Source organism: Pollicipes pollicipes, unplaced genomic scaffold (genome assembly GCF_011947565.3).
Source record: "Pollicipes pollicipes isolate AB1234 unplaced genomic scaffold, Ppol_2.1 Scaffold_6138;HRSCAF=7277_pilon_pilon_pilon, whole genome shotgun sequence".
Taxonomy (NCBI): domain Eukaryota; kingdom Metazoa; phylum Arthropoda; class Thecostraca; order Pollicipedomorpha; family Pollicipedidae; genus Pollicipes; species Pollicipes pollicipes.
This window is the reverse complement of record NW_023596818.1, coordinates 30,375,397-30,376,827: the sequence shown is the minus strand read 5'-3', so window position 1 is coordinate 30,376,827 and position 1,431 is coordinate 30,375,397.

Below are 1,431 nucleotides of genomic sequence, written 5' to 3'. Positions count from 1 at the left end.
TTAAAAGATAAATATAACTTAATTTAACAACAGCTTTGTCAATTGAAAGGGGTCTTCCCAAATTGTCTTCTTAGTAGTGTTGTAGCCTGGAATATTGGAAAATATATACAAATAATCCCAGTCTTCTTGTCTTGCCTCAACCAAAAGATAGAATTAGGCAGTCCTCCGTTGCAGCCCAGCCCAGGCAGGCAAGCGCTGCAGGCAGCCCAGACCGTCGCCGGCATTCTTCGCAGGTCGGCATGATGCAAGATGATGTGCCTGCAACAAGGGAATAGTTTTGCAAGACTATGTCCTTGTTAAGTGTGGGAAAGCTGAGCACCAAAAAACAAGAGCCTTCCTCAAAATATTCCAACGAATGGGTTGCTCCCCCAGCTTTTTCTCAAATTGGGAGGGGGAGCTGGTGCCCAAGTTGGGAGCCAGTCTGTCCCTCCGTAAACTGAAAAGGAGATTACACACATGGTTTGCAATAAGACCAATGATTTCATTTTTGTTGCGCGGTGTGAGCATGTTATAAAGGTGGGTGTGCTGAGCTGCTGCTCGATGATTATCAAGTGTCGAACTAACCCTGTATCACTTAGTCCACCCCGATGGTTAGAGCGCCTGCTTTCTGATCCACTTATCCTTGGTGGGTTGGGTTCGAGTCAGTTTTGGCGGTCACTATTTCGCCTTGATAGGCACGGCCTGCAGCCGGTGGCAGCGGCCACGCGAAAGGTCAGATGACGTTACAGATTGGCACGAACTGTGCCGAGCATTGTGGCACGTCAAACTTTACCCCATCAAATTTTGCCGCTGACATGACATCGTGCGATCGAGTGGTAAGGGTCACAACCCGCATAGCAAACACTGCTTAGCGTTAGTTCTGATCCCAGAAATCCATTCATTCAAAAGGTTCGGATTAAATCTTTAAAAAAGAGGTGCTAATGCAGTGCCACGTGCAAAAGCTCTCCAGCCAAGATCACATGAAGTCAAGTGTATCTTAATATGATGATGTAACGCAAAATCACGCGTTTAAATGGGAGTAAATGTTTTGGTTAAAAAGAACTGGTAACGGTTGCCGAACATTGCCGAATCCAGTTGATGGGACGGCTACACGCACGCTAGGAGCCATAAAAGGTGCTCGAATATGGCCATAATTACATGCAAATGCACGCATCACGCTTGTTTTTCGTTGTTTATTGGTGATTTCGGACGCGTCGACTGCAATGGTCATTTTGCGCCCACAGCGATGCTTTTACTTCATTTAGTATGGTGTCAAAATGACTTGAAAGTCAATATCTTCTGAGAACGAAAGGAGTTGTTTGGAATCAAGAAAGGAGGAACTGTCCCAGAGTACATCGCTAATCGTCAGGGACGAAGCCTGCGGACCAAAGTGACGTCGTTCTTCGATGAGGCGCGCACATGATACGATGTCATGGTGGACAGTGAGGACGG